Here is a 13,259-nt window from a genome sequence, read left to right on the forward strand (position 1 = left end):
AATAAGTGAAACTGAGATTTGGTCAAGCAAACTCGATGGGACCGATTGCATATCTCGTTGGGACCGAGAATATTGCAATGGGTTACAGAGAGTTCGCAAGCCCATCTCGGTGAGACTGAGATCCCATCGGTGAGACCGAACTGATTAGGGTTTGGCAGTGGCTTATGACAAGTGAAACTCGGTGGCGCCGGATAGGAAGAATCGATAGGACCGAGTTTGGCTTAGGGTTTAGGTCATATGTGGATGTGGGAAAGTAGCAGAGGATTTTGGAGCATATCATTAAGCACATGAAGCAAGAGGCTCATTAAGCAACACCTCATCCCTCCTTGATAGTATTGGCTTTTCCTAAAGACTCAATTTGATCTTGGATCACTAAAATATAAAATGAAGAGTCTTGAGCTTGAAGCTTTAGCCAATCCTTTGTCCTTAGCATCTTGAAGGAGTTCCCACAACCTTTAGTCCATGCCACTCCATTGTTGAACTTATCTGAAACATGCTAGATCGAAATGTTAGTCCAACAAGAGATATGTTGTCATCAATTATCAAAACCACCTAGGGAGCACTTGTGCTTTCACATAGCAGGCATAGCATGGTAGGAATCACATACATGGCTCAATCAACTCCTACACATGCTAGTGGGTTTCATCTAGTTACTGTGGCAATGACAGGTCATGCAGAGGATAAGGGTTCAACTACCGTAGCACACAGTAGTTTGAATTGTGTTGTCTTAATGCAGTAAACAAGAGCAGAAGCGAGAACATGGGTTTGTATCGGAATGATCAATGGTTGCTTGCCTGATGGAGTGGTAGTGGGATACTGCCCTTCAGTTGGATACTCGTGAATATCCTCGGAGGCAGAACCTACCACGAAGAACACATCGGAACACAATCAACACATGACGATATGCAACAATATGATGCATGCTATGACATGGCAATATGAATGTGTCTTGGCCTAATGCAAGTTATAATAGAAAGGAATGAAACCATTTGAATCAAAGATTCAAATATTAGCTCATTAAACATGACCTTAATAGTGCATTTCCTTATTCTGCTTAAACAGCAAGGTAAACTTGTTTTGTCATGCATGAAACCATTATAGATGGATAGATTGAATTTTTTTGATAAGTTTTCATATATAAATTATTTCATTTGGAGTTACGGTTGAATTTCTATGATTTTTAGAAGTTTTAAACATTTTCTGGAATTTCCTGAATAAAAATAAATCCAGAAAATGCATTACTGCGTCAGCATTGCGTCATGCTGACCTCAGCAAGTCAAAGGCGCCAGCCCAGGTCAAACCTGACTGGTGGGCCCCTTCTGTCAGTCTCTCAGCTAATTAACATGATTAGATTAACACTAATTAGCTGTTAGTGGGGCCTGGGCCCACATGTTAGTGACTGAATTAAATAAAATTAGTTAAAACTAATCCTAGATTAGTTAGCAGACCGGCCCCACCTGTCATAGACTCAGGGGGTCTACCTGGGCCCACCTAGGGGTCAAACTGGGTCAAACTTGCCGACGTTGAGCCGCCGGCGAGGCCGAGTCGGCGGAGAGCTTCGGATTTGGTCCTCCGATGACCAAATTGACGGTGGAGACGTGCTACGCGTAGCTGGGGAGCTGCCGCAACCAGTGGTGCAAGTGGTTGGACACGGGGACGCCGGAAACGACACCGGCGACGACCTTGGCGGTAGCCGGAGTTCGGGCGTGGATGGATTCGACGCTACGGTGCACGGGAGAGGGAGCTGGTGGTGGCTACGGGCTCCTGGTGCTGCACTGAGCACAATGGTGAGCTTGGCCTTGAGCCACAGTGGCTCTGGCCACGACGGCGCCATGGTCGGCGGTAGGGAGCTCTCGGGTACGGTGGAAGTGGCTACTATAGAGGCCAAACGAGCACGGGAGCTAGGGGGAAAGGAAGAGGAGCTCACAGTGGAGTCGGAGAGGGGGTCAGCGAGCTCGGGGAGGTCCTGGTGGTGGCGAATCGAATGACGGCGTCCGGCGGCCGTTGACGGGGAAGAAGGGCACCATGTCATCTTGGGGTCGTCCGAGCTTGCGTGGGTCGACGGAGAGGTCCAGGGTGACGAGGCGGAGCGATTGGGCTCGTCGGAGGGGCGAGGGAGTGGCTCTGGTGGCAACTACGGTGATCGGCGGCGAGGGACGCGCTCGGCCATCGCGGGAGAGAGTGAGGGAGACGAGGGGGAGAGTGCGAGAGGATGAGAGGGGACGTGGGGGTCACGTGGCATCTCTGGAGGTCTCCATGCGTCGGCGGAAGCAGGAGGTGGCCGGCGTGTGGCCGCGGGCGCCGGCCACGCGCTCTGCGTCCTTCTGGCGGGAGGAGGACGATGACTGGCAGGGCCAGTCGGCTGGGCCGAGCCAGGTGGGCTGGCCAGCACAGGTAAGGCCCAGGTGGGCTTCCCTCTCTCCTTTTTTTTAATTTGTTTCTGTTTTTTTATTTGACTACAACTGTTGGGCTTTATTTTAAATACTAAAACGTTTCCAAAAATCCTGAAAATAATTGTGGGCTCTGTTTAGATTATTTCCAATAGCAAACATTTATTTCCAGAATTATTTGAGCATTTAAATTATTTTATAGCATTTAAATGCCCAAATTCAAACACTTACGATTTAACTCAATGACCTTCTGTTGACCTAGGAAAATGTGCACTAATTTTGCCAGAGGTTCTAACCCAAGACAAAGAGGGTGAACTTTTTAGAAGGGCATTTCAGGTTCACTGAAAAATAATTTTAGTAAACCCTAGTTGTTTCCAGGGGGGGGGGGGGTTGGGGGTTCTGTCATCCCCATTTCAAATTTAAGGGGAAAATAAACATGATGCACACTCTACTGCTTGAACTAGCTAGGGTGTGACATCCCCACTCCTCGCATTGACATCAATTGATGGGCATCTCCATAGCCCGTTCATTAGCCGCGTCGATGTGAGAGTTTCTCCTTTTTGTCTTCTCCACACAACCTCCACCATCATATTATATTCCACCTATAGTTCTATGTCCATGGCTCACGCTCATGTATTCCGTGAAAGTTGAAAAGGTTTGCGAACATCAAAAGTATGAAACAATTGCTTGGCTTGTCATCGGGGTTGTGCATGATTTGAATGCTTTGTGTGGTGAAGATGGAGCATATCCAGACCATATGATTTTGCAGGGATAACTTTCTTTGTCCATGTTATTTTGAAAAGACATGATTGCTTTTATTAGTATGCTTGAAGTATTATTGTCTTAATGTCAAATGATAGACTATTGCTTTGAATCACTCATGTCTTAATATTCATGTCATTATTAGATTAGATGATCAAGATTATGCTAGGTAGCATTCGACATCAAAAATTATCCTTTTTATCATTTACCTACTCATGGACGAGCAGGAATTAAGCTTCGGGATGCTGATACGTCTCCCTCGTATCTATAATTTATGATTGTTCCATGCCAGTATTATACAACTTTCATATACTTTTGGCAACTTTTTATACTATTCTTGGGGACTAACATATTGATCCAGTGCCTAGTGCCAGTTCCTGTTTGTTGCATGTTTTTTGTTTCGCAGAAAATCCATATCAAATGGAGTTCAAAAGGGATAAAAACCGACGGATTTTTTTTGGAATATATGTGATTTTTGGGAAGAAGAATTAACACGAGACGATTCCCGAGGAGTCCACGAGGCAGGGGGGCGCTCCCCAGGTAGTCAGGCGCGCCACTGACCCTCGTGGCCACCTGATAAGGTGGTTGGTGCCCTTCTTTCGCCGCAAGAAAGCCAATATCCAGATAGAAATCTTGTTAAAATTTCAGCCCAATCGGAGTTAGGGATCTCCGGGAATATAAGAAACGGTGAAAGGCCAGAATCTGAAATGCAGTAACAGAGAGAGACAGAGAGACAGATCCAATCTCGGAGGTGCTCTCGCCCCTCTGCCGCCATGGGGGGCCATGCACCAGAGGGGAAACCCTTCTCTCATCTAGGGAGAAGGTCAAGGAAGAAGAATAAGAAGGGGGCTCTCTCCTCCTCTCTCCCGGTGGCGCCAGGACGCCGCCGGGGCCATCATCGTCACCGAAATCTACACCAACACCTGCGTCATCTTCAGCAACATCTTCATCACCTTCACCCATCAATCTTCAGTGGTCCACTCTCCCACAACCTGTTGTACCTTCTACTTGAACATGGTGCTTTATGCTTCGTATTATTATCCAATGATGTGTTGCCATCCTATGATGTCTGAGTAGATTTTCGTTGTCCTATTGGTAATTGGTGAATTGCTATGATTGGTTTAATTTGCTTGTGGTTATGTTGTTATCCTTTGGTGCCCATCATATGAGCGCGCGTGTGGATCACACCATACAGTTAGTTGGATGTCGATAGGACTATGTATTGGAGGGCAAGAGTGACAGAAGCTTCAACCTAGCATATATAGAAATTGATGCATACGGGATTGAAGGGGGATCAATATATCTTAATGCTATGGTTGGATTTTACCTTAATGAACGTTAGTAGCTGCGGATGCTTGCTAATAGTTCCAATCATAAGTGCATAGAATTCCAAGTCAGGGATGACATGCTAGCAGTGGCCTCTCTCACATAAAATTTGCTATCGGTCTAGTAAAGTAGTCAATTGTTAGGGACAATTTCGCAACTCCTACCACCACTTTTCCACACTCACTATATTAACTTTATTACTTCTTTACCGAAAACATCCCCTAGTTTTTTATTTACGTGCTCTTTATACTCTTGCAAACCTATCCCGTTACACCTACAAAGTACTTCTAGTTTCATACTTGTTCTAGGTAAAGCGAACGTTAAGCGTGCATAGAGTTGTATCGGTGGTGGATAGAACTTCAGGGAACATTTGTTCTACCTTTAGCTCCTCGTTGGGTTCGACACTCTTACTTATCAAAAGAGGCTACAATTGATCCCCTATACTTGTGGGTTATCAAAGCCAAAAGATACAAGTTTAATAATGATAGTGCAACTTATTTGTGGCACTGCTGTTTAGGTCATATTGGTGTAAAGCACATGAAGAAACTCCATGCTGATGGACTTTTGGAATCACTTGATTACAAATCACTTGATGCTTGCGAATCATGCCTCATGGGCAACATGACTAAGACTCCGTTCTCCGGAACAATGGAGCAAGCAACAGACTTGTTGCAAATAATACATAGTGATGTATACGGTCCGATGAGTGTTGAGGCTCGCGGCGGGTATCGTTATTTTTTGACCTTCACAGATGATTTGAGCAGATATGGGTGTATCTAATTGATGAAACATAAATATGAAACATTTGAAAAGTTCAAACAATTTTAGAGTGAAGTGGAAAATCATCATAACAAGAAAATAAAGTTTCTATGATCTCATCATGGAGGTGAATATTTGAGTTATGAGTTTGGTCTTCATTTGAAACAATTTGGAATAGTTTCACAACTCACGCCACCTGGAACACCATAGAGTAATTGCGTGTCCGAATGTCGTAATCATACTTTATTAGATATGGTGCGATATATGATGTCTCTTACTGATTTACCGCTATCGTTTTGGGGTTATGCTTTAGAGACGGCTGCATTCACGTTAAATAGGGCACCATCTAAATCAGTTAAAATGACACCATATGAATTGTGGTTTGGCAAGAAAACCAAGTTGTCGTTTCTTAAAGTTTGGGGCTGTGATGCTTATGTGAAAAAGCTTCAACCTGATAAGCTCGAACCCAAATCGGAGAAGTGCGTCTTCATAGGATACCCAAAGGAGACTGTTGGGTACACCTTCTATCACAGATCCGAAGGCAAGATATTCATTGCTAAGAATGGATCCTTTCTAGAGGAGTTTCTCTCGGAAGAAGTGAGTGGGAGGAAATTAGAACTTGATGAGGTCACTGTACCTTCTCCCCAATTGGAAAGTAATTCATAACATAAATTAGTTCCAGTGATTCCTACACCAATTACTGAGGAAGCTAATGATGATGATCATGAAACTTCTGATCAAGTTACTACCTAACCTCGTAGGTCAACCAGAGTAAGATCCACACCAGAGTGGTACGGTAATCCTGTTTTGGAGGTCATGTTACTTGACCATGATGAACCTACAAACTATGAGGAAGCGATGATGAGCCCATATTCCGCGAGATGGCTTGAGGCCATGAAATCTGAGATGGGATCCATGTATGAGAACAAAGTGTGGATTTTGATTGACTTGCCCGATGATCGGCAAGCAATAGAGAATAAATGGATCTTCAATAAGAAGACTTTCGTTGACGGTAATGTTACTGTCTACAAAGCTCGACTTGTTGCGAAAGGTTTTCGACAAGTTCAAAGAGTTGACTACGGTGAGACCTTCTCACCCGTAGCAATGCTTAAATCTATCTAAATCATGTTAATAATTGCCGCATTTTATGATTATGAAATTTAGCAAATGGATGTCAAAACTGCATTCCTTAATGGATATCTTAAAGAAGAGTTATATATGATGCAACCAGAAGGTTTTGTCGATCCAAAAGGTTCTAACAAAGTGTGCAAGCTCCAGCGATCCATTTATAGACTAGTGCAAGCCTCTCGTAGTTGGAATATACGCTTTGATAGTGTGATCAAAGCATATGGTTTTATACAGACTTTTGGAGAAGCCTGTAATTATAAGAAAGTGAGTGGGAGCTCTGTAGCATTTCTGATATTCTATGTGGATGACATATTATTGATCGGAAATGATACTGAATTTCTGAATAGCATAAAAGGATACTTGAATAAGAATTTTTTGATGAAAGACCTTGCTGAAGCTGCTTATATATTGGGCATCAAGATCTATAGAGATATATCAAGATGCTTAATTGGACTTTCATAAAGCACATACCTTGATAAAGTTTTGAAGAAGTTCAAAATGGACCAGTCAAAGAAAGGGTTCTTGCCTATGTTACAAGGTGTGAAGTTGAGTGAGACTCAATGCCCGACCACTACAGAAGATAGAGAGAAAATGAAAGTCATTCCCTATGCCTCAACCATAGGTTCTATCATGTATGCATTGTTGTGTACCAGACCTGATGTGTGCCTTGCTATTAGTTTAGAAGGGAGGTACCAAAGTAATCCAGGAGTGGATCACTGGACATCGGATAGTTTAATTGCCATAGTTTAATTGCTATTAGTTTAGTGTGATCAAAGCATAGTTTAATTGCCATCTTTGGACCCATTTTACTAGCAATCTTTATCAGCTTCCTCACTTGATGTTGGTTCATCGATATCTCATTGCCCCATACGCAGAAAGGGTCGAAGCGCGGATCTTTACCAATGACATATGTACCTAAAAGCACCAAGTTAATATTAGAAGCTAAACAGCAATTACACAATGATGAAGTACAATAATCTTTTATAATATGTCTATATACATCCATATGTGGTAGTCCATTTGAAATCTCTAAAAAGACGAATATTTAGGAACAGAGGGAGTATCTTATAACATCCAATATACTCACATATTAGATGCATTAACATCTTATATTATGGGCCGGAAGGAGTTTAGTGCATCCTTACAAATTATCGGCTGATTAACTACTGTTGTATCCATGTCTTATAGTTAGTTCGAGCTAGTTCGGGTTCAAATAGCCGTAAAGTATATCTAAACACGAGGGCTAGTTTGAGCTAGTTGCATCTATAACCCACTAAGAAAAACTATCCAACCCAAGAGGTGCCAATTGGAGCTAGTTCTCCTAGTGCATTTATTGTCAATCTAACCCTCCATCCAAACAACTCTTTGGATGGAGTTAGTTCACGGTTAGTCATGAGCTAGAAACTAACTCTAACCTCTAGCTAAGTTGAGTGTCCAAATAGGGTTGTGTTGTTGTTGTTGTTGTTGTTGTTGTTGTTCTTGCTACTGCTGCTGCTCTTCTACGTATATCTAGACATTATTAGAACATTAATGTAACACTCTTCCTTGTGGCTATGTAGCCTAGGGTTGCATATTTAGACATTAAGTACAGTGCATGTTGCTATGTAGCCTCAGATATATTACACATGGCCCTATTGAAAGGACTGAGAAGAAGTGTCTAGAGGGGGGGGGGGTGAATAGACTCTTAGCAATAAAAGTTGCAGTTTTTAATTTCTTGAGGTTGAAGTGGAGTTTTAGCACAAGCTCACACATTTATAATACATATCAAGCAAGCATGACAAGAGTATATGAGCAGCGGAAAGTAAAGCATGCAAGTTGCAAGAATGTAAAGGGATGGGATTTGGAGTGTGCAAACGCAATGTAGACATGGAGATTTTTGGCGTGGTTTCGATAGGTGGTGCTATCATACATCCACGTTGATGGAGACTTCAACCCACGAAGGGTAACGGTTGCGCGAGTCCACGGAGGGCTCCACCCACGAAGGGTCCACGAAGAAGCAACCTTGTCTATCCCATCATGGCCGTCGCCCACGAAGGACTTGCCTCACTAGGGTAGATCTTCACAAAGTAGGTGATCTCCTTGCCCTTACAAACTCCTTGGTTCAACTCCACAATCTTGACCGAGGCTCCCAAGTGACAACTAACCAATCTAGGAGACACCACTCTCCAAGAGGAAACAAATGGTGTGTTCATGATGAACTCCTTTCTCTTGTGCTTCAAATGATAGTCTCCCCAACACTCAGCTCTCTCTCATAGGATAGGATTTGGTGCAAAGATGATTTGAGTGGAAAGCAACTTAGGGAAGGCTAGAGATCAAGATTTATGTGGTTGGAATGGAATATCTTGACCTCAACACAAGTGTAGGCGGTTCTCTCTTAGAAAATGTATGTTGGAAGTGTAGGCATGTTCTCATAGCTCTCTCTACGAATGATGAGTGGGTGGAGGGGTATATATAGCCTCCACACAAAATCTAACCGTTACACACATTTTACCAAACTCGGTGGGACCGAAATAGAAAACTCGGTCGGACCGAATTGGTTCATAATGTGACCGTTAGGCATTTTGGTGGGACCGACTTGATCAAATCGGTGGGACCAATGTGCTAGGGTTAGGGTAATGCCTCATCTCAGTTGGACCGATTACACACACTCGGTGGAACCGATTTTGGTAATAATCGAAACAGAGAGTTGGCCATGAAAACTCGGTGGGGCCGATTTCATATTTCGGTGAAACCGAAATTAATGTAATAGGAAACAGAGAGTTTGCAAGCCCATCTCGGTGAGACCGAGATCCTATCGGTGAGACCAAATTGATTAGGGTTTCTGGCAGTGGCTTATGTCAAGTGAACTCGGTGGCGCCAGGTAGATCAAATCGGTGGTGCCGAGTTTGACTTTTGGTTTGGGACATATTTTTATGTGAGAAAGTAGTTGAGGGTTGTGGAGCATATCACTAAGCACTTTGAGCAAGCAAGCCATTAACCAACACCTCACCCCCTGTTAATAGTATTGGCTTTCCTAAGGACTCAATGTGATCTTGGAACACTAAAATAGAAATGCAGAGTCTTGTGCTTTGATCTTGAGCCAATCATTTCTCCTCAGCATCTTGAAGGGGTTCCACATCCTCTAGTCCATGCCACTCCATTGTTGAACTTATCTGAAACATACTAGGTAGAAGCATTAGTCCAACAAGAGATAAGTTGACATTAATTACCAAAATCACCCAGGGAGCACTTGTGCTTTCAATCTTCCCCTTTTTGGTAATTGATGACAACAAACATCAAAGCTTTAGATAAAGATTTAGAGAATAACAAGTAAAGCTTTGGAAAGACATGTAACATGCATAGGTTCTCCCTACATGTATGCAATCATGTAAATATGGAATATAGGAGCATGTGAATGCATAAGCATGAAAGAGTAAGCAATGTGTTACATATATCTTGGCTATATGCATCAGACCAAATGATGTAAATATAGCAAGTGTACCTTCATGCTTATGAGTCCTTGCAAATAGTATGTAGCTCAGCAAGAAATCCTCATATACATGACTGTGATGCATATACTTACCTTATGGTCTTGAGTTGGCTTAGGAAGGGATGAACCTGAGTAAACAAGGTTAGATAACACAAATACATCTACTAGCCAGAGCAAACAAACAAACCACAAGAATACCAAGATTGGGATGACATGTAGAGAGTGAGTATTGAGTACTCTATTGGATATAGACATGTCCCCGAAGGTAAAGATGTCCAATGAATTCAAGGATTTCCTCCCCTTAGATGTCTTGCTCCCCCTAAATCTTACAGAAAATCAGAGCAATGAAAGAAAAAGAAGGAATGCAAACAATCAAATATGAACACGTCTTTCCCCTCTTAAAGACATGTGACTTCTCTCCTCTTGAACACCAAGCATCTGGGGTTTCTTACACTCTCCCCTGAGTATTCTCTCCCCCAATAGAAATGATTAAGCTTTGATGTGATCTCTCTCTCCCCCTTTGAGATCAATTTCCAAGAAGGGTTCTTCTAGATTTTTGTTACAAATGGGTTTGGTCCTTGAGTCAGAAAGCAAAGCAGCAAGTCGAATGTGATGCTGGTAGAGGACAAGAATCATTGAGTGGAGCTAGAGCAAAAAGAATGCAGGAACAAGTGGCAAGCTGTCTTTCCTGTAGTGAAATCGGTAGCACCGAGTTGTGTGCTTTGGTGGCGCCGAAAGGATTTAATTGGACCGAAGGAAACAAACCGGTGTGATCGAGTTCATCATAGTGAAAACACTTGTCACCTCAGCTCACTAGGCAGGTAAAATCTCACAAGGATATGCAAGGAATTTGCTGAAAGATTTCCAATGATTTGGATGCAGGGGATGCAGAACAAAACAAAGAAAAGAAGAATATAGATGAAGTTTGTTTTGGAATAAACATGCAAGGGACAAATGCAAAGAACAAATGCAAAAACTCAGAGAAACACTAGAGAACTTCATCTAGAATTGGGCGGTGACTGAGTCACCTTTGTTAGAGTATTTTGACTGAGGAGTCAAGTGAAAACACTTGATCGTAGGTCATACTCATCGTTTAAGCTCAAAATGGGGTTACCGTTTTCATTAAGAATTTGATGTATTCACATCTTGTTGAGTTGCTTTAACCTATCACTTGAGGTTAAGCTTCTCTAAGATGGAATGACATACCTTGGGTGGTGGTGTTGATCCTAGTCATGTAGTCGAACTTGTGTGAGTTGCTCGAGGTTAATGTAGTTCATCAAGAGTTGGGAGCACCACTTGTAATTTGAGTTCATCTACCTACATGGGTTAGTTTTGCAAGGAAGAGCACTTGTGTATCCAAAATGACAACTATGAAATTCTATACATATAATTTGTCAAAGGATATGTTGAAGGGTTTCGTGCTTCCTTGTCATCGACCACCGTATTGTAGATACTTGGTGATGTAGATATTGCTCAAGATGTGAGAGAGTTGCAATCTCATAGATTTAGATTCATCCAAGTACCTACAAGGGTTGGATAACATAAAAGGGTGCAAATATATCCAAGACATATGAATAGCATTATGAAAGAAATATCAAGGATTAGTCATAGATTCATGCCTTGCATGTATCCAAATGGAGTTCCTACTCCACGTTTGAAGCATCAATGATGTTCAACTCACCTCTCAAGCGACAAAATACTTTCTCATCAAGCGGTTTGGTGAATATATCCGCCAATTGCTTGTCGGTACGAACATGCTTAAGATCATTGTCCCCTTTAGCAACATGATCTCGAATGAAATGATGATGAACTTCAATATTCTTAGCTCAAGAATGTTGCACGGGATTGTGAGAAATCTTAATAGCACTTTCATTGTCACAAAGCAATGGAACATGTTTCACATTGATCCCATAATCTTTAAGAGTTTGGGTCATCCAAAGTAATTGTGTGCAACAAGAACCGGCACAATGTATTCCGCTTTGGCGGTGGATAAGGATACAGAGTTTTGTTTCTTGGAAGACCAAGACACAAGAGATCTACCAAGAAATTGACAAGTACCCTGTGGACTTTCTATTAACCTTGTCTCCGGCATAGTCCGAGTCGGAATAGCCAACAAGATCAAAAGAGGACCTCTTAGGATACCAAATGCCAAAATTTGGTGTATGTATTAAGTATCTCACTATCCTTTTCACAGCCTTAAGATGACATTCTTTGGGGGCCGCTTGATATCGTGCACACATGTGCACACTTAGCACAATATCTGGACGAGAGGCACATAGATATAACAATGAACTGATCATAGAGCGGTAAACCTTTTGATCAACCGGTTCACCGTCCTTAGTCAAGTCAAGATGTCCACTAGTAGGCATGGGAGTATTCATACCTTTGCATTCTTGCATATTGAACATTTTGAATAATTCCTTGGTGTACTCTGTTTGAGAAACAAAGGTACCTTCCTTAGTTTGCTTGATTTGCAAACCAAGAAAGAATTTGAGTTCACTCATCATAGACATCTCAAACTTCTCCGACATAAGCTTTCCAAACTTCTCACTAAATGAGGGTTAGTCGAACCGAATATAATATCATCAACATAAATTTGGCACACAAATAGTTCTCCATTAACCCTTTTAGTGAAAAGAGTAGAATCTAATTTTCCAATTTCAAAGCTTTTTTCAGTAAGGAACTTGGTCAAGCATTTATACCATGCTCTAGGGGCTTGTTTAAGACCATAAAGAGCTTTGTGAAGTTTGTAAACTTGATTAGGTTTCTTAGGATTGACAAAGCTGGGAGGTTGCTTAACATAAACTTCCTCCTAATTTCACCATTTAGAAAAGCACTTCTAATGTCCATTTGGTACAAGGTGATATCATGGTTATTAGCATAAGCAAGTAAAATGTGAATAGACTCAAGTCTAGCAACGGGGGCATATGTCTCACCATAGTCCATACCTTCGACTTCAGTGTAGCCTTGGGCGACAAGACGAGCTTTGTTGCGGACGACTTGACCGTCTTCATCTTTCTTGTTGCGAAACACCCATTTGGTACCGATGATGTTGTGGTTGTTGTCGGGCTTCTAGACCAATGTCCACACTTGATTTCTCTCAAAGTTATGTAGCTCTTCATGCATGGCATTTATCCAATTCAGATCTTGCAATGCTTCTTCAACCTTCATACGTTTAATGCTAGAGATGAATGAATAATGTTCACAAAAGTTAGCCAAACGAGTTTTAGAGCGAGTGATTCTCCGGGTTTGAATATCGTTGAAGATTTGTTCGATGGGATGATCTCTTGAGACTATTGCTCGAACTCATGAGAGCTTTTTCTTGGGTCAGGGTGGAACATCTTCTTCATCATCTTGTCCTTCTTCTTGGCCTTCTTCATTATTTGCGTTGTCGTTTTCTTGTCTTGGTGGAGAAGGGGGTTGAT

This window comes from Triticum urartu, chromosome 3A (genome assembly GCF_056163025.1).
Source record: "Triticum urartu cultivar PI428250 chromosome 3A, HENAU_Tu73, whole genome shotgun sequence".
Lineage (NCBI taxonomy): Eukaryota > Viridiplantae > Streptophyta > Magnoliopsida > Poales > Poaceae > Triticum > Triticum urartu.